Source organism: Desmodus rotundus, chromosome 2, assembly GCF_022682495.2.
Source record: "Desmodus rotundus isolate HL8 chromosome 2, HLdesRot8A.1, whole genome shotgun sequence".
NCBI lineage: Eukaryota > Metazoa > Chordata > Mammalia > Chiroptera > Phyllostomidae > Desmodus > Desmodus rotundus.
The window spans coordinates 149208960-149228323 of NC_071388.1; the positions used below are offsets into that span (position 1 = coordinate 149208960).

General features: G+C 39.8%; 1 long non-coding RNA gene and 1 pseudogene across 1 annotated transcript in view; one reads left to right on the top strand and one right to left on the bottom strand.

Moving 5' to 3' along the window:
- The window catches only part of LOC139440700 (uncharacterized), a 100693-nt gene that overhangs the window by 54861 nt on the left and 26468 nt on the right, over positions 1–19364 (top strand). The gene's annotated exons all lie outside the window — the stretch shown is intronic.
- Positions 17297–18378, bottom strand: LOC112322281 (proton-coupled zinc antiporter SLC30A2-like; annotated as a pseudogene).

Below are 19364 nucleotides of genomic sequence, written 5' to 3' on the forward strand. Positions count from 1 at the left end.
AAAGAACATTATAACAATATGTCATATACCATATATTTTATTTATACTTATGTAACATGCGAGGAAGAAAATACATATAGTTATAGTCTTACTTTTACAGGGCTATAGTGATATTTATAATTTCCTTCTTCCACTAAATATTTTTGCTTTCTTTGCCCCCAGCTAGCACTTCAGTTGTCCTAGATCTTTTACTTGGTGGGGTGATCCAAATCTTCATCATCAGTGTGTCTGGATCTTTAGTGATCATGTCTTTTTTTTAGCTATTATAGTTTTCCAATAACTTTTGTTACTGAAAATGGAAGTAGTAGGAGGCACCTGAAAGAATACCTGGGTTCCACCTATTGTCCTTCCTACCCCATTTTGTAGCAGCAACCCGACTTCCCCCTGGTGATCAGGATCAATCACTCCAGTCAGTAAATGATCCTTTTATTACCTGTTGGTACAAGAGCATAAGGAACTCAAAATAGCCAGGTAGTAGTCTCACACTTCCAGTTCAGTGGAATCTTTGTTGTGTCTCCTGGTAGAAGAATTCCTCTGAGTCCTCCAGACATGATGAATTCAAAGTTGGGAGAATAGAAATCAACTTATCTTCGAGTGGGTATAAAATTGAAAGAAGCCACTCCTGCTTTTAACCCTTGATGATTCCTGGACCTCTCTGTTCTGGCTATGGGAGAAATTGCATCACATTTGTCACTGAATTAAAGTCTATCCTGTAGCCTGTAAGGGACACTCCAAACCTTTCAGGATATTGTCTCATAACTGGTGTTGTAACTGAATCTTCAGAAGGTCATTCTACTGTTCTCTCAGACCTGCCATATCTGGGTGATGGGGTACTTGGCTATGTCCCACCAGTCACAGATCACTGGGATCATACATTTAATTAAGTTTAGTAAATTGTTGCTGTAAGAAAGAATGTACACACTGGGGAACCATGGGATGTGTCACAATGGGTGAATCAAGGAAATTTATAGAGATTAGGAAGTTGTTTTCATCACTTTAATTGTCAAAGCTTCTTACTTTCTTTGTTGGATGATCACTTGTGCAGCTATACAGCAACAATTAAAACTATGAAGATCACATGTTTAGCTCTGCCACACAAACATACTAAAAAAAGGAATATTAAAGTTTGCATGTTGCTTCAAAATCAAAACATGAGACTTACAAATCTAAGCCATGAAAACATGTGTTATAATCTGTCTTGATCTTCCTTCGATAATCAAGTGGTCTTTCCCCGTAATTTGGGTGTGGATTGCTCAGCTTGCCGGTGTCTGGATAATCAGTCTTGTATCTAGTGACTGTCACGGGTGAGGATCTTAGGAGTACTCTGATTAAAAGCCGGGAATGACTGCGAGCTATTAGAACCTTAAATCAACAAAGAAAGAAGAAATTAGCCAAGAGCTAAAGACCAAAAATATACAAAGAAATGAGCTAACTAGAGATTTTTGGCATCTGGAGAGTCTTATTCTAATGGTCGTGGGTGGGATGAGTCTACTTCTACTAGTCTTTTCTTCTAAAGTCCAAGTCTAAAGTCCTTGTACTGAAGAATGGATGTGTTACAGCATCTTTTCTTACTCTAAGCCCACTCAAAATTTGCAGCCTTACAAGATTTTTTGTAAGTGGGTCGGGAGAAGCACCCACAGATGTGGTACATATTTTCCTTTGATTCCAGAGACTCACAGATTTGGTACTGAGAGACTAAAGCTAAAAACAAACAAACAAACAAACAAAAACCTGGCACAATACAGTAGCCAGCCCTTATCCTTGGGGGATATGTTCCCCAGGGGATGCTGGAATTACCAATAGTACCAAACTCTATACCTGTGTATGTTTTTCTGTGCATAATACCAATGATAACCTTTAACTTATAAATCAGAGTAAGAGATTAACAACAATAACTAATAGTAAAATGGAACAACTATAACAATATACTGCAATAAGTCATGTGAATATGGTCTCTATCAAAATATCTTACTTACCACACTCATCTTTTCAATTAAAGGTAGCACTTTATGGCTTCTCTTTGGCATATCCGAATTGCCAACATCACTAATCTTGTGATTTGGGACCTTTTACTAAATAAAAGAAGAGTTCCTTGAACACAAGCAGTGTGATACAACCACAGTAGATCTGATAACAGAGGCAGCTACTAAGTGACTAACCGGCGGGGAACGTATACAGCGGGCAGACACTGGACAAAGGAGTGATTCACGTCCTGTGCAGGACAGAGCAGGACAGCGCAAAGTTTCATCACTACAATCAGAATGGCATGCCATTTAAAACTTAGGAATTTTTTAGTTTTGGAATTTTTCATTTAATATTTTTGGACCATGGTTGACGCTAGGATAACTGAAACCATGGAAAGTGAAACCAGAGGTAATGGGGAACTACTGTATTTAACTTTGTTGGACCTTAAAATACTTTAGAGAGAGAAGAAAGGTGGACTTTAAACACATCAAGAAAAATAAGGCTGTTGTTGTTTAGGTTTGTTATAATAAGCATGGTAAAAAGAACATGCCAACTCTATGAAGTCTTTTTATCATATATTATTTTTCAATGATAGTTGACATTCAGTATTATTTTGTATTAGTTTCAAGTGTACAGTATAGTGGTTAGACAATTACATAACTTACAAAGTCATCTCCTCAATAATTCTAGTAACCCATCTGGCACCATACACAGTTATTATAATACTATTGACTATATTTCCTATGCTGTATTTTGCATCCCTGTGACTATTTGGTAACTACCAAGTAGTCCCTTCTTAGTCCCTTCACGTTTTTCACCCAGCCCCTCCAATGCCTCTCCCGCCCAGCAATCCTGAGTTTGTTCTCTGTATCTATGAGTCTCTTTCCATTTTGTTTTTTAACTTTTTCTTTAGATTCCACATATAAATGAAATCATATGGTATTTGTCTCTGTGAAGTCTTATACATATGCATTATGTCATTTAATTTTGACCAAACTACAAGCAAGTAAAATTAGGAAAATTTTTACCTTTATCTTCAGGGATCATTTACTGTCTGGAGACACAGATCCATAATTTACAAACTCAATCATCTTTGCTGATGCTCAGTGAGAACTTCAAGACTACCTCAAGTTTGAAGCGGTTTATATCAGAATCACTTCAAAAGCTTAGTGAGGACGTAGACTTCTGGACTTCAGTCCCAAACATCCCATTGGTATTTCTAAGGATGGGATCGGGAATCTTCAATTCATCAAGTTTCCTAAGTGACTCTTATGCACATTAAGAGTCACTGTTCTACTTACATTCATTAATTTCAGATTTCCACTTGATATGTTAATTTTTAAAAAATAAATCTTCTTAATAATCTAATGCAGTGCTTAAGGAATTCTATAATAAGTTCTTAACAAAGTCTTTGACCTCTTGCACTTATTAATAACACTTTAATAAAACCAGTTGTATGAATAAACATGTAATGTGCTATATAATAATCCACCCAATTTGTGAGGCTTAATTTCCTAAAAACACCACAGAAGGAGAATTCACAGGCAAGAAATGTTGGAACTTAGAGGAATAAAGAGATTCAAGGATTAAGGCTTATGTAAAAAACTGTTATTTTATACTTTTCTTTCTGTGAAACCAAAATTAAAATTATAAAGATATCTTACAAATTAATGAGACTATCATTGGGCATTTTAAATGTCTCATATTAGTGTTTTTGTTTGGATTCTGTCTGCTGTGATGGCAGAAAGCCAAATCAAACTGACTTAAAACTGTTTTTAAAATTGGCCCACATCATTGGAAAGTCAAGTTGGTTCGCTCAGTGAGATCCAGGTGCACACACGACACCCTCGGGACTCTGTGTCCTTCCCATTCTGTCGTCCACTGCATTGTCCTCATTTCAGACAGCCTTCTCTCAATAATGCAGAAAGACGGCCACTACCAGGTCCTGCCAAGAGCACACTTGGCAATCTGTTGGTGGAATCCTTATCTTTCCCAGTAATTCCAATGAAAATCCCATGACGGACAGACTTCTCACACATATTGATCAGAGGGAGGCAGATCTTCTAATGGCCTGGCTGGGTCATAGGTCCAGGTTGGAAATGGAGTCACTTCCATGAGAATTTGCCCCGAGATGGAGAGTGATTTCTCAAAGGAAAACCAGGGGGCTCTTTTCAGAGGACAAGTATAGATCATGGGCAGATGAAAACAACTACAGTGTGTAAATTGAGTAGGGTGTGCAATTGATTTCCATTTACTGCCTTAAGATATTTTAAGGAAATCTTTAGAATTGCCCCCCTTCAGAGTTTCAGTAAGATGCTTATTAGGTTTGTTCTCTGTTGCTATGGATAACCTTTACACAAAGAGGCTTCCTCTTCTACTGTTTTCTTTCTGCTCCTTATCTTTTTCTTAAATAATCAAGGTCGTTCTAATTTTTCACTCAGTTTTGATTTTCTTCTCATCCCAGGCCCAGAGATGAAAAATAACTAGAAATATTGGTGTGCAAAAACCTTTATTTAGCTTTTATTTAACCTTTTTGGCATAGTCAAATAAGCATATCTACTTCCTGCCCCAATACAGAGAATTGCGCAGATTTTCTCACAGCGTCATACAGTGTTTAAACATGCGCAGTCTCTGGAGTCACACTGCTCAGATTCGGTCCTGTCCTTGCCATCTGCCAGCTCTGACTGCAGGCGATGGTAAAACTTCCTGTGGCTTGTGCCTTCATCTACAGAGTAAGGCTAACAGTGTCTCTTCAATAGTGTTGCTGTGACCATGGATTAAATGATTGGATCTGGGTGGTGTATGGCAAAGTCTCAATGAGTGTTGGCAACAGTCCTCATTCATGCCAAAGCTCAGCAAGACAGTCTGTAGCCTTCTCCTAGTGTTGTATTCTTGCCTTCTTACAGGCACACAAGTGTAGCTCCAAGCACGGGGTCTACTTTATCTCCACATTCTTTCCTTTTTTTTTTGCAAAAAACCTTTATTGCAAAACTCTCTACTCCAGTTCTGTCATGTACTTTATCTTCCTCTTCTATTTCTAGCTCATGGTTTCCCCTTTTTCCATTATTTTCAAGAAGACTGACTCAGTATTCTCGTATATGGAATAGACATTTTTGAATTTGCTATAAAAGGTATGTAGAAGTAAAGCCACATGAACAAAATTTGGGTGAGGTCAACTCCCGTTGTGGGAGAGTTTGTTCTATGGCTAATTTGTTCTGTTGGCTCTTCCATAGGTTTCCCAAGCAGGTCGTGACTATCACAGCCCTGGGCCTGCAGGAGGGTTTACTCCGCACAGTGAGCGGTAAAGAGCTAAATGCTGCTTAGATCTGGCCCTTAAGGATGAGACGATTTTGCTTCCCTTTTCCATTATTATGTACTTAAGTAGAACACAAAGCCTCTTTTACAAAGTGATCTGATTGCAAAAAAAAATATTTTTAAAGGAATTTATCATAACTTCTTTTCCATTAAATGAATCTGCTGAGGACAAAGACGGCAATCGCAATTTGAACTAGTCATTACTGTATTTAACATATGCCAGGCTCTAAGTGCTTTATGACTGTGAATCATTTAGCTTCACTACACCAGCCATTTCCATTTTGCAGATGAGGAAATTGAGTCTCTGAGAGGTGAAGTTTCTTGTCTAAGGTTATGCAACTTTTAAATATTTGCTTGATAGGTGTATACTTAAAGGATGATCACAACCCTACCAAATAAAATGATGTGGGATTATGATAGCTCTTAGTTTTTATTAATCATTATAATCATCCATAAGGTTCTACATTTTGAAAATTCAGAGGTCTTTTTTAGTCTCTCAAAAGCAGTTTTTCCACTTTTCTCCCACATATCCTTTTCATTCATTTTTTTCTCCATTGATTTATTCCATGAACACTTATCAGGTGTCTCTGCTCAATTGCAAATCACTCAGGGCTGAGGTAAGTAAGGGACCCTAATTTTCTCCAGAAGAGTAGGCAGTTTTAAGTCTATGGCTGGTCATCTTTGGGAATTATAAGTTGTTCTTCATGAAATATTTTTAAAAGGATAATTTAAGTGATCTTGACGAGTAAGTTAAGCAGTAAGCAAAAGTTTCACTAGCACTTTACCAGCAGGGTTTTCTGGGGGTAGGGAAATGTTCTTTTTTGGGAGGACTTTTTGTTCATTTTGCCCTGTACTTTGTCCATATCCTTATTTGCTGTCAAAGAAAATTGCTGATGCACTAACGCCCAAAGAAAGGCTAAAGATGTTAACCACCCATTTCAGAATTATAGAAATCTTTTTTTCTCAGTGTTATCACCTTAAGACGTAAGCTGAATTTCAAAAGGGTAATAAGAGTTTTCCATGTGGCCTGTCCAATGTTATTACATATAGTTGGTAAAAACAATTAGATGAATTTCTTTGTTCTTGTTCATTAATCTGTTTTCAAAAATTTTCCTACTTAAAATAATGCCCCAGAGAAATTATTTGCTATAATAGCTTCTAGACAATACTTCTTAAGATTGTGTATGAATGTTATTCAGAAAAACAAATTCTAAAAAATAGATCTAGTTGATAATGTAACACTAGCTTATTTCTATTTAATACTGCTGTATTCTTATTTTGGACTGTTTCTATCTTACTTCTGATGGAATTCCTAGTAAAACAAAACAAAAAACATCCCTATATCCTTAATATGGTAGTAGAAGAATATTTCTCAATTTCTGGACCTGAAGGCGTAAATGCTTTCCAACCAGGAAGCTGGGACATCTGGTCCAGGATGTGGTGAACCAGAGTTTTGGATCTAAGGTAAAAAATTTGAGTGCTGGAAAACAAAGAATCCAGTTTCTCATCCGAGAACATCCATTTTTAAACTACTACAAGAAAAATTTTACTGGTTTTCAGTTTCATTTTTTACTGGCTCCTGGAAGCTGTGCTAAATTGATATGTTCTGAAACTTGGGAAAGAGAGTCTGATTAAACTTAAAAAAATACCCCTTCCCATCAAGGTAAGTCTTTGAAATGTATATTTGACTTTTCTCCTATAGGTAAAACATGAAAACTTAACACCGAGTAAAGAGATAACATATTCAACTTAGATTTTATGCTTCCATCTTCATCTTTGATTGGAAGTCACTGATTCTGAATATACTTCCTGGTTATTTAATAAAACCCACAAACCTAGGTGCAGTTGTGTGGTACCAACTTGAAAACTCATAATGTTTGGTATAAACCTCTTGACAGAGTTGGAGAATGTTCCCTTGACCAAGCAGCGGGGCCAATTATTGACAAGGAAACAAGGCACTGCTCCATATAATGTGTGAATGCTACTTCTCGGGCTTGTAACGAATGCTTATCGACTGCAAACTGAGGCCATGTAGGACTTGAGCAATCAGCTTATTAATGTAAAGGTGCCAGAACTAGTAGGATTTTTAATTTTTCTCCTCCCATTGCATATGTATTAATGGAGTCAAGACTGGCCACTAATTTGGGCATCTTCAGAATTCAAATTTCTGAATTTCTGTAAAGGATCTAACAGAGAAAACCTTGGTTTGTTATCCAGGTGTCCTTGGCTTTTAGTCAACATATTTATGCTTCAAATGAGCAGAACATTTAAAAGATTTCTTCAAGGTCCTGAAAACAGGAAAGACAGAGTACCTTTTAGCTTTAAAGATCTAAGTTTCTCATTTCCTGTCCCTGCTGTATTCACCTTCAATATTTCTTTCCTATCAACAGATTTCTAAATAGCTCTCCAATAACATTCCATTTGAAATGGAATTGATTTTGTCTTGAGGCAGTTAACATTAGGAGCTAAGTGCATATTTCCTGTTTAGTCATTTCAACTTCATGTTCTAAAAAATGAACACACTGAGTACTTTAACCTATTTAGTGGTGGGGAAAAATAAAAGGTACAGACCTGTGGCCCAGAGCCTAAAAAAACCCAATAAAAGCTTAAGAGGCAACAATTTGGGAAGCAATTAAGCGTGTAATTAAAAACAAACCTAGAATCTTCAGATAGCATTGGATAAAAATCTCTGAGTTTCTAGGGGTCCGTCTCACAAGACATCTAATTCAATTACCCTTCTTGGGTTTGAATCCCATTATGCCCTTGCCACATGGTCACCCTGACGTGTAATGCCTAGTCATCGTGGGGATAGGAAACTTGGCACACTCCAAAGCAGTTCTCCCTAACTCCGATCACAAGGAAGCTTTTCATTTTGTAAGCTCAGAATTTGTGTCATGCTAATTTTTACACATTGGTTCTGGAGAAATCAATGGTGGCCCCACAAAACAAGTTCAAAATTCTATTCCACAGCTCATTAAATTTCTAAAGACAGACTGACACCTCCAATTCTGTCAACAGTTACTGCATTACAGCACTGTGTTTAGCAGACTCCAATTTGTTTATGATACCTTGTTACTATGGCACCCAATCTGAACCCCTCGCTCTAGTAGCAGCCTGAGCAGAGCAGAGTAAATCATGACTTCATTGGCCTCATTCCGGGCAGTGGGGTTCTAATTAAATAAAGTATTAAATGATGTGGGCTCCTTTGACAACTCTGTCCCACAACTTAAATCTATTATTGTAAATGTAATATCAATTACTAAATCTTTTTTTGTAGCTCCTTATAGGTAACATTGCTACCAGCACTCCCCCCCACACATAACTAATAGCAATCAACATCTTTTCTCTTCCTCTGTTCCGGGGACTATTCCATTGCTTTACGTATGTTAACTCAAGCTACTATCAGTTAGGTATTATTATTATTCCCATTTACCCATGTGCAAACTGAGGCAGTTAAGGGGAGATAATGAAGTTTCTACAGGTCATTAGTGGCAGAACCAGAGAATGAACTCAAGCTCTCTAGTAGTGTCTATGCGACACTCATAACTAGTTGGCTTTTCTGGACGCAGGTGAAAGGCTGGTAGCATATTTCTATTAGGTGTCAGGTTATATCAGTTCATCACTCTGACTGATCCAGATCCTGTGCATCTTGAGCTGCCGTTTGGTGCGTTCACTCTCACCCGATTTCATGTCATCAGCAATTACAATCATATACTGTTTTCTAAATCTCATCCAAGATATTGATAAAAATGTAAAATTGAACAGAGCCAAACTAAGTTAGACCCTCTGGGACATCATGTGGAGTCACCCTCTAGGTTGACATCTATCCATTAATCAACAACTTTGTATAGAGACGCTCAGTCATGTATGTGGCTTTATAATTATACTATTTTTCTAGCTGAACGTTTCTCAACTCTAATGTCACAACATATTGGGGTGTTGCAAGCAACTGTGAGGTGTTTCATAACTAATTTGTTTCTTAAAATGCAGAGCAGATTAAAGATTACCACCAAATTAAAGTCATTCTCATTCACTTCAGTTTTATCAAATTTTTTGAGTGTGATAAATAAGGTAGGGGTTATAGCTGACATAGGAAAAATAGTGAATATGTCCTTGGGAGAGTGACAGGTAGAAAACTCAACTCTCAAATGCATAATGATGGAAAAAATGATGAATGTTACTCTGGTCTACATTTTTGCACCTTGGTACAAAATTTTATTGAGAAACTTTGCCAAATTTATTTTGTGTATTTCCTCTCTTCCTTCCCATGCTCATGACCTTATATTAGATTCTTATTATTTCTTTCATTGGTTATTAAAATGGATTTTTCACCAACTTTTTATTCTGAAAAATTTCAAGCATTTTTCAATAGAAAAATTGGAAGCATAATATAATGAACACTGTATACCCACCTAGATTCAACACCTTATCATATTTACTTTATCTGTACTTATATGTATGCATTGTGTTATCTGAACTATTTGAAAACAAGTTACAAGCATCATGAAAATTTTCTTCTGGAACAGTCATTTGCTCACTTGATTCATTTCCTGTTCTTCTTCTGCATTGCTCTGTATCTCAGGGAGCTGTACCTGCAAACAACCGTCCCCAGAATCCCTTGAAACTGAGTTCTGTTTAAGTTTTAGCCAATGGGAAGCAATATTTGGAAACTGGATGTTAAGAGAGAAGACAGGATTTCTATTGCCCTTGTTGTGCTCTGAGAAGTGTCCTTGCCAGCATTTTAGTTTTTTTCTGTCAAAGAGTCCCTTTCTCCGTAGTCCAGGCTTCCACTGGGGATCCCCTGACAATTCCTAATGGACAGCCCTGGCTCCTGGGCTCTGATAAAACCACCTCCCCCCATTGTTCCTCCAGCCCAAGGGGTGGCAATGGCTTTCTGTTTTTGTTAATCTCTGGGTGGCTTCTTTGTCCTTTTTTTTTGCTCTTCCAACCCTTCTAACACCTTTATAAACAGTCCCCAGTGTTGAATCTCCTCTTCTGAAGTCTTTTCTCGTGTGTGTGTGTGTGTGTGTGTGTGTGGACTTGTTTTCCTGATCCTGAGTAACTCGGTTTTAAAATTCTTCTACATGCTTCTTTTAAAAGTAAGGACATTCTTCTACCAATCTCAATAAGATTATCACTTAAGAAAATTACTAATAACTCTCTAATGTTATCTAATACTCCAGTCCATATTAATATTTCCTCACATGTCCCCAAAATGCTTTCAGAGTGGTTTCCTCAAACTAAAACTAATCTAAGTTCACTCCTTTCATTTAATTGTCTTTTAGTTTCACTTAATCTTGAACAATTCCACCATTTTTCCCCCCATAACATTGATTTTTTAGGAATACCGGATCATTTGTCTTCTAGAATTTTCCACATTCTAAATTTTTGATTTTTCCCCTCTTGTTACTGCTGGACCTATTTCTAAGCTCCCTATATTACTTATAATCTGGAAGTTAGTGTAGTCTTAATTAAACTCTAGTAAAAATTGTGGCCAGATTGCTTCATAGATGTGTCTTTATTTCATATTGTGTCGCACCAAGAGGCAACATGACAGGATGTCCCACTATGAATGATAGAATGTTTATACATAGATGAGATTATGGCTAGATCATTTAAGTAGTTTATTATAAGGGTATTTTTTACTTTTACTTTTTTTTGGAATCAAGTAGCTCTGTGTGATAGCTACTTGAATGTTAGTACTGTATTTCTATTACATTTAGAGATATGTGTATGTGATCTTTATACTTTCCATAGAACTCTACCTTGGGGACTGTACGTGTTTTGTGAATATTTGTGAAATGAATGGTCAGCCCTAAATTTTATAGCACAGTGATTGCTTGCTGTTATAGCCTAGTTCTTCTTTCACTCATTTCTTTCTTTTTTCCTAATCTTCTTTAAAGAAACAAGGAAATAGAAATAGGTTGGAACTAAAGTCAACTTGCTGTCTGCCCATTCATATCAGTTGACTCAACATGTCTAGGAATGAAGTCATCATCTTTCCTACCAAACTTGCTTTTCTCCCTTTATTGCTTAACTTAGTGATTAGCATCATTCAATAACACCAATCACCAACTGAGGATTCATCTTTGACCCCGATGTCACTCATATCCCTTATCTAATTATTCCCTAAGGTGTGTTCCTTCTGCCTCCCTGGTTGTGTCTTCCTCAATAACTCATTGTATTACTGTTACTCAGGTTCAGTTTTCATCACCTTTCACCTAGACTCCTTCAAAAACTAGCCTTCTTGATTCCAGGCTCATGCGCTCTTTCACGTTACTTTCAGCAAGTTTGTTCACATGAAGATTTTCTCATCTCAGTCGCCTGCTTAAAATCTATCTTACCACTTGTGATAACATGAATGGACCTATGGGGTATTATGCTAAGTGAAGTAAGTCAGACAGAGAAAAACAAATCCCATATGATCATGTGTATATGTGGTATCTTAAAAACAAAATAAATGAACAAACAAATCAGAAACAAATTCATGGATACAGAGGACAAATTGATGATTGTCAGATGGGTGGGTGAAAAAAGTGAAGGGATCAAAAAAGTACAAATTGCCAACTATAAAAGCAGTCATGGGACGTAAAGTACAACATAGGGAAATAGTCAATAATATTGTAATAACTATACATAGTATCAGATGGGTATTGGACTTACCCCAATGAGCCCAAATACATAACTTCATTAAGTTGTATAACTATCTAATCACTATGTTTTATACCCAAACATAATATAATATTGTATGGCAAGTGTAATTGAAAATAAATTTAATTATTTTTTCATCATCACCTACAACCTGGGTATGTGCCCTGACGAGGGATTGAACCTGTGGCACTTTGCTCTATGGGAAGATATGTAACCAACTTAGCCACACTGGCCAGGGCTGAAAAATAAATTTTAAAAATACGGAATGTAAAAAGAAAAATATTTTAATTGTCCTCCATCACCTACAGGATACCAAGCCCTCCATATAAAGATGCTGTTTGGCTCTCCAGTCTCACGTCTTGATTTTCTACTTCTTGCACCCTCTACATTGGCCTCTACATGTTACAGTTCCTCAGTAGGCTGTATGCTCAGTATGTTCTCTTATCTACATACTTGTGCCATGCCGTGCCTCTTCCCTTGAGTGTCCCTCCATGTTGCTCTCACCTGGTTATCTCTGCGTATACCTCAGCTTAAGAGCTGTTTATGTGAATCTTTCCCTGAGTCTCTCAGACAGTACATCCTTGAATTGCAGTGTCTAGCACAGTGCTGACACAGTAGGTGATCAGTTACTGTCCCCTACCCCAGGGAACTGTAGTCAGCCACACTGCTCCTTGTAACCCTCAAATGCTTTCCCTGGTCCTTCCTTCCATCTGAATTAGCCCCATCTTCATTAATCTCTCTCTCTCTCAGCAAAATTTGTCTTTATTCCCTAGATTTGTGATGGCTACATAGAAAGATATTTGAAATATGAAAACATATCCAAAAAGCCAAGACTCAAGGCTTGAAGCAGAGATCCTCAGCCCAGCATCAGGGTCCGTTGCTTAGGCTTATACAGAAAGCCTGGGGACAAAAGTCTGATGAGGTCACAGAAATCATTGGGCCAGAATATGTCACTGCCAAAAGTCAAGGGCCGAGATCCAAATCAGAACGTGGGAACGACAGCAGGGCCAAAGCCTAGAAAAGTAGCCATGGGAATTCCACCGTGCTCTTCCTTACAACTCATCTTTGGGCTATGCAGGCCAATGCTGACTCTAGAAGTTTACTGTTTGTACCAGCCCTGTGAGTTCACAAAGTAGGACTGACAACAGTTGTAGACAAAGGAAGACTGAGGATTGGTCTTAAATTGCAGTACATTAGACAATTATTTTTTTTCCTCCTTGAATGAATCAATATTTTTCTGCCTTTCTTTAGAGCATAAGCAATTGAAAAACAGGGACCTAAAAAAGAATAAAAATAAACCAGTGATGAATTTTAACAAGGCTAATTCAGAAGAATGCAAATATTACAGAATTTGGATAGGAGAGGGAAAAATGTTCAAAGAAAAATGATTATACAAAGAATGATAAAAATAGCAGCATAATGTCAGAGAAAATGTAACTCATGAAAAATAAGAAACCACTGTTTCCTAACTTCCTTATTTGCTTAGTATCTACTAATCATGTCGCTCTTCTTCCTAAAAATCCCCCAATGCCTTCCTAATGTATTTGGAATAAAATCCAAAGTCCTTAACATGACCTGCAAAGTCCCGGAATCTGGCCTCTGTCCACATTTCTAGCTGCGACACACACCTCTCTTCCTCTCCGTGACCAGGTTCCAACCACACTGACCTTCCTTCCTTTTTTCAAATGCATCAAACTCCTTCTTGCCCCAAGGGCTTTGCAGATATTTCCCCCTCCTCCTGGAACGGTCCAATCTATTGCCAGCTGACTCTTGTGCCATTCTCCCCCAGCCATACTTCTCCCCCAAACCGCCTAAAAGACTTTTTTCCTGATCCCTCCATCCATCTAAATTAGCCCCTATCCCCTTTAGTTTCTCTCTTGGAAAAATTTTCCTTTGTTGCACTATTTAAAGTGTGTAATCATATTTTCATCTGGGTAGCTATTTGTTTAATGTTTGAAAGCTCTATAAATGTAGAAACCATGCTTGTCTGGCTTACTCCTAGGCAGTAGTAACTCAAAAGATAAGTTTCGATTGAATAAAGACTGAAAGAGGAAAACAAAAAAATGGACAAGTGTGTTCATCTTTGCAGTACAGACTGCTATTTATCCCTCAATCTCTTTCAATATCATTTCTTCTTTATTAGTAATAAAACCTCAACTTTGACACCACCAACACATGCCTGACCAGAAAAAGACTACAGATTCCCAGACTCCTTAGAAGCAGGGTATAGCTCTGTGAGTAAGTTCTGGTTAATGAGATGTGAGTAGAGCTATTATTTGCAACTATGAGAAAGATCTTTGGAAGGAAGTTCTGTGCCATTCTTTCACTTCTCATGCTTCCTGTTGGCTGGAGTAAAGACACGATGGTTTATATTCAAGCAGTCAATTTGACATGAGGTGACACGCAAAGAATAACAGAATGCAGAGTAGAAGGACCCTGGGTCTCTGATGATTTTGTGGAACAGAGCTGCCATACTAGGTCAAGACTGTGGAACTGTTACAGCTCTACCTAATCCTAATAGGTAAGCATAGATAAGGCGCAGTGGAACAGGCCATGAGGCTTAAGAAAGTCTAAGCTGAGTCTTTTTTTTCTTATTTTATTTTATTTTTTTATTGTTGTTCAAGTACAGTTGTCTCCATTTTCGCCCCACCACTCCCTGCCGCCCAACCCATCCCCACCTTCCACCCTCTATCCTACCCCTCTTTGGCTTTGTCCATGTGTCCTTTATACATGTTCCTTGATGGCCTTTCCCCCTTTTTTTTCCATTATCTCCTCCTCCTTTCCCTCCGGTTCCTGTAAATTTGTTCTTTATCTCAATGTCTCTGCTTATATTTTGCTTGCTTGTTTGTTTTATTGATTAGGTTCCACTTACAGGTGAGATCATATGGTATTTGTCTTTCACTGACTGACTTATTTCACTTAGCATAATGCTCTTTAGATCATCCATACTGTTGCAAAAGATAGGAGCGTCTTCTTTCTTTCTGCTGCATAGTATTCCATTGAGAACATTGGTGTTTCATGGAGGAAGGCCATTCCAAGGAGAGCAAACTCCATTAATATATGTACTAAGTATGAAGTAGCATAGCATATGCTACTTTATTTCAGTAATGACAATTAAAACCCTGAGATCATCAATATGTAAGAGAGATTGGAAAAGCAGTTTATAAATAAACAGTTTACAAAAGCCAGTTGTAAACACACCCAGAATTGGCAGTGTGGCAGAGGCTGTTTCCTATCCCAACAACCATTTTCCCTTAACTGTGGTAAGTCATTTGTCATATTTACCAAATATTTCTTTTTTTTTCCTTTTGATAAATGGTAGAATTACACTTTCCTCCCTCCTTGTAGTTAGATGCGGCCATGTGACTTGCTTTGGCCAATAATGTGAACTTTAAGAACCAGGATGAGATTCATGTTCTTTTTCTCTCTTTGCTATGATGACTGCAATGTTTCTGATGGTGGTTCTGAGTTTCAGAGTGAGGACAGCACAGATAAGAGCCCTAACCTTCCAGGATGGTTGTATAGTGTAAGAGGAAAATAAGCCTTTGTTGTGTTAAGCCTCTGGGACTTTGAGATTGTTGTTGCAGTATAATCTAGTTTATTCTAACAGATGGGCCTCTGATTTTATTTGAGTGGCAGTGTACTCAGATGAGATATGATTTCTCAGACTCTTTTGCAGCCAGGTATTGTCAGATATTGCTGTAAGACATTAAAGGAAGTGCTGTCTGTAACTTCTGAGAAGACTAGATAAAGAGAAGTGATGTAACTGGAGAGGATTCCTTCTCCCTTCTGCCCTTCCTCCTTTCTGTTACCTGGAATTCAGTAAATGATCACTGGTATTCAAAGAAATGTCTTGGACCACAAAACAATGTATTTTCTTATAAAACGGAATATGTAACTACCATACAACCCAGCAATTGTACTCTTGGGCATTAATCCCAGAGAAATGAAAACTTATGTTCACACAAACATCTGTCCATAAATGTTCATAACCATTTTATTCATAATAGCCAAGAATTGCAAACAACACAGAATTTCTTCAACAGGTGAATGGTTAAACAAACTGTGGTACACCCATACATGAAATGCTACTCAAGACTAAAAGGGAAGAAATGCCTTTTTTTTTTTTTTTTCAAATTATAAGAGAAAGTTTATTTAGAAAGTTACAGAGGTAGTAGAAGGGCCCTTGGAGCTTAGGAGAGAAAGACAGAGGTAATACACCAGGGGGGAAGGAGAGGGAGAAGAGAAAGGCACAGGTGCACTGGGTCCTTTATCTTGAGGGTTAAAAAATTTTTTAAAACATGTTTATCAATTTGAGGGAGATGAAAGAGAGAGAGAGAGAGAGAGAGAGAAACATCTATGTAAGAGAGAAATGTTGATTGGTTGCCTCCCATACATGCCCCTACCAAGGACGGAACCCCCAACCTTCTGGCATACTAGATGACACTCCAACCAACTGAGCCACCCAGCCAGGAGCATCTTTAAGGCTTTAAAGGCTGAGAGTTTAGGGGTGTTCTTAAGGGAACATCTCAATACGATATCAATCAGCTTTATGCTGATGCACCAAAATGAGACTGTTTCCCTGGACTTCATCTGTCCTTGGGTGTGGTTGGCACAGATGTCACTAACTGGATTTTTACTATCTATCTCCTGGAGTAGGGTGATTTAAGCTATTTACCCTCTGATGGGGGAAAAGTGTAAACCATTTATTCTTAAGAATCCTTGGTTAAGGAAGATAGGATTTTGCAACTTACTAGATGGCTGTAAATGGTTTGGCACTTAACTGTCTCAGTTTCCCTATTCCACTTGTCTTGGCTTACTAGCCTGTCTTACTTATATCTTCCTAAATGCCATGGCCTCCTTAAATCAGATCATTGGTAGAGGCAGAGGGAGGGGGCTCTGTCCCCAGGACTCTGTATAGATTCATAATGCAAAGGCCAGGAATATTGAAAAAAGAAAATGAGGCAGGTAGACAGGGGACGTTGAGGCCAGGCTCCCCTCCAGCAGCCCTCATTGTGCCTCATTGCCTTTCCCTGAGGCTGGTGGTTAAGACAGCACTGGCGGAGGATTAGGCCCAAACTCAGCCCCTCCAGGAACTGACCCAAAAGCAGAAAGAGTCAGGTCATACCAGCTTCGCACTGGCTAAATCCCCATCCTAGGGCTGGCTATAGTCAGATGGGGGAGAAAGGGAAAGAACCTCATTTCTGGAGTGGGCAAGGTTCACTGAACATGGAGCTAAGGGCAGGAGAGGAAATCTGGTTTATAACACAGCCAATGTAAATGGAGTCCTGGTTGGGCCTGGGGGACACTCAGCCCTGCCATCTGCAGGTCCTGCCTGTGCCCCACTTGGCACCTAGCCAGGCAGTCAGTTTGAGGGGCCCTGGCATGCCTGACAGTCCTTCATGTCCTCAGAGTAGTCCTCGGTCGGGATGGTCATGGTGTGGAAGTGGAATTTCCCTGTAGGCAGGTGCTGGCTGCCTTCAGCACAGCCTGGGAGTCTGTGTTCTGAGTGACGGCAATGGCCTGTGCAAGGCTTCCAGTGGCTCCACTGACAGCAGCAGATCCTGAACGCAGGGCACCCAGGCCCTTTTGGACCCCTTCCATTAGCACCAGGATCATGTCTCTGAGGATGGTCAAGACTGTTTGTCCCCAGGACCAGGATAGAGAAGAAGGTGCAGATGGGGTCTACATTCTTGTATACTGGTTTGCAGTATAAAATATAGACCCTCACAAGGACGACCAAACCCTGCAGCAAGCCTCCTATCACACGGCAGCTCAGACACTGGGGTTTTCCTGCTGCTGGCTGGCCTCATGGCTATGCCCATGGCCACGGCTGTGCCTGTGGCCGGACTGGTGGAGTCAACCCCATTTTGATGTTCACGGCCACAGCGAAGCCAGCCATTATCAGCAAGGTCCTCCCCTCCATCTCATAATCCCCAAGGTCAGGCACTCCACTGCGAGGTAAGCCAGTACCCCAGTCCTGACCCAGATGGACAGCACAGAGAACAGGGCTCCTAAGATCTCATTTCACTGCCAGCTGAAGTTCAAGGTCTTGATGTCTGGTGGGGGGACATCCACAGAGAGGAAGAGACTCAGAGGCTGATGAGCATGCTGGCAGTCAGTGAGTGAATGGGCTGCATCTGTCGTCAGCACCAGGCTATGTGCTAGGTACCCACCAATGACTTCCCCAGTCATGAACACCAGGCAGATGGCAGAGGCCACAGAGAGCTGGCGACAGGCCTGCTCCTTCTTGGGGTCACAGTGACTGCCAGAACTCTGCAGGGTGTGACAGTAATGGTTGTTCTGCACGGCCAGCTCAATGGATGGCAAGTCTGAGTCAGGTGGGGACGCAGAGATCCAGCCAGCTCCATCCTGCCACAGAGATCCCTTGTAAGACAGGGCTTTGGGCCTGGCATCCGACAGATGTTGCTTAGAGGTGGCCTTCATGGGGCTTCCACGCACTCCCTGCGGAGCGAGCCTTGGAAACTGAGCGTCAGGCGGTGTACTGCGCTCACTCACCTGCCAGGAGAGCCGTGCGTGCCTCTTAGGGCGCTGCCTGTGCGCCCTTCGCACGCCAGTTAAATCGCACCGCAGCCACAGCCAAGACCTCGCCGAGTCTGCGATGGGACGGTTCCGTTGTGGGTCTCCCGCTGCTCAAGGCACCTCGCATTATCCGCCCTTCACCATCTGGTGTGAAGTCGTCTGCCGCGTGTTGTGTGCAAAAAGCTCGCTGGAAAGGGAGAGCGGGTGACGGGCTGCAAAGGGCCACCGGGAGCTGCCCTCGAGCACCCATCCCCTACCGCCCAGCTTGCAACAAAAAGCCTAACCGCCTGTACTAAGTGAGGACTGGGCGACTGCTGCAGGCACTCATGGTGGCGGGGCCGGCGGAGTCCCGCCAGAAGTTCTTGCATCTTGGTTTGTAGGAATTCTCCTTGGATCCCCGGAGAATAGAAATGGGAACACATTTTTGATATATGATATATGAAACAACATACATGAATCCCCAGAGAATTATACTGAATGATAAAATGTTACATACTGCATGATTCCGTTTATAAACCTTCTTGAAACGACAAAATTACGTGCACAAACAGATCGTGGTTTTAACTTGTGCAGCTTGGGTTGATGAAAATGTTCAGAAACTGTCGTCGCTGTCAATATCCTGGTGTGACGTTGTGCCATAGTTTTGCAAGATGCTACCACTGGGGAGGACCAAGTAAAGGGTGTATAGGATCTCTTTCCTATTTCTTATTATTACATGAGGACTGTAGAATTACCTCAAAAAATTTTATAACCCCCAAAAAGCTGGAAAAGGAAAAAAATTCACAAAAATCTGATATTTGCCTCAGACCGAGCCCCCCACCCCACCCAAAGATCTCTAGGGCTTGAACTTGGCGATATAGGTTTTGTTTGGTGGGTTGGTTTATGCTGTA